This window comes from Bison bison, unplaced genomic scaffold (genome assembly GCF_000754665.1).
Source record: "Bison bison bison isolate TAMUID 2011002044 unplaced genomic scaffold, Bison_UMD1.0 scf7180017864527, whole genome shotgun sequence".
Classification (NCBI taxonomy): Eukaryota; Metazoa; Chordata; class Mammalia; order Artiodactyla; family Bovidae; genus Bison; species Bison bison.
Window position 1 is genome coordinate 15,183,144 of NW_011495078.1, and position 2,037 is coordinate 15,185,180.

Consider the following 2,037-nt stretch of genomic DNA (forward strand, 5'->3'; position numbering starts at 1 on the left):
ATAAGCAGGGTGATAATATACAGCCTTGATGTACTCCTTTCCTAATTTGGAACCAGTCTGTTGTCCCATGTCCAGTTCTAACTATTGCTTCTCAACCTGCAACAGTTTAAAGAATAGAATAGCAACAACCAGAGTATTTACCAGTAAAGCTAAGTACTGTTTTATGAAACTTTTGCCTCTTCCTCCCCCACCAGAAAAAAAAAAAGTCTGAAAATGTCACCTATTTCTGAAAGCCCAGTAACAATAGGGGACATTCAGGGGGTGACGGTGCAGGCCTCTACTGTGTGTTTGAGGATCAAATCACACTGAACCAGATATTATCTGGAGCAAGTTGGAATCTCCAGTAATCCTGGAACTGCCACAGTCCCAGGACACCTGAAATAGTCTCTAGTCTGTGTATCCCTACAGCCTCAGGAAATAATGGAAGAACTGGAGGGAAGATCAGAATTTATCAACCAGAAGTTTGGATCTATAACTGGTAAATAGGAAACTACAGACCCAGCAACTCTGTACAGTTGGTTGCTTTCCACCTGAAATGAGCATGTGACAAGTAGGGTCTCATGTAATGTGCTCTCAGATTTAATATGGCACTCTATTTTATTGCCTTTTGTGGGATATAAAAATATCAGTCAACATCAAAACTTCTTATATATTTTGAATGTTTAAAAATCTTGATGTATTTAAACTTTTTTTTTTATATTCCTCCATGTATTGGATAGTTTCCTCTGTGTGAAAACTTGCATCTCTCTCCTAACTATAAGAAAAATTAGAGAAACTTTAGAGAATAGAGAAAAACACATACACAATTACATAGCAAACACTATCAGAGAGATTAGGAAATTTAGAGAAAAGGAAGAAAAGTAAAATTTACCCATAATGTCACCCTTAAGCAATAAATGCTGTTTGGTGTATTTCCTTCTAGTTCATGTTTGTGTGCACATATATATAGATGATTTCTTTTTTTTTTACTATTGCAAACAACAATTTGACAGGTAGCCATATATGTAAATATTTACCAGTACATTTGAAAAAGGAAATGACCATTCTAAAGGCTTGTTTATTACATTGCCAAATATCTTTCCAGGAAGCTTGCATAATTTACATGGCCATCAATAATACCAACAGTGTATTGTATTCCAGTAGATTCTTGTCAGTATTAACTGTTTGAATATTTGCTAATTTGATGGCAGGAAATGTCATTAATTTTTAACTTTTTGGCCTTGAGAGAGGTAGAATTCAGTAGTGTATTTGTTAGCCAGTTTTATTCCTCTTGGGATTGTTTGTTCATGTCCTTTCCCCTGGTTCTTGTGAGAGTATTAATAATTCCTTATTAATTTTTGTATCTTGATTAAATCAATAAATTAAGGCCTTAATCTCTTACCACTTAAACTTGTGGCAAATAATTTTCCAGATACTTCTTTCACCCTTTTAGTTATTTTGGAGATTTTATACAGAAGTTCCAAAATTTTCTCCAAACTTATTCTTTAAATTTCTCTTCATAATTTGTTCCATGGTTTTTATGTTTAGAGATTCCTCTTCTATCCTGTGATCAGAGAAGTTTTTACTTATATTCTTGACTGGTTTTTGAAAAATGGCTTATTTTATTTAAAAAATATTTTTGGAATTGGTTTATTTTATTTTTTTAATTTATTTTTTATACAGAATTGGACTATAGCCCACCAGGGTCCTCTGTCCATGGGATTTCCTGGGCAAGAATACTGGAGTGGGTTGCCATTTCCTTCTCCAGGGGATCTTCCTGACCCAGGGATTGAACCCAGGTATCCTGTATTGCAGGCAGATTCTTTACTGTCTGAACCATGAGGGAAGCTATTTTGGGAATTAGTTTATTTTAAATATTGAATTGTGTACTACAGTTAGAGTTCATTTTGCATTGTTGCTTTAGGTAAGAATCTAAATTGGACCTAACAACACCCTCATAATTAACTTACTGATTGACACTATTTGGTGAATAATTCTTCTTCATTGATTGTGATACTGAATTCATCTATTTTATTATGTTTAATTGTTTCATCTACT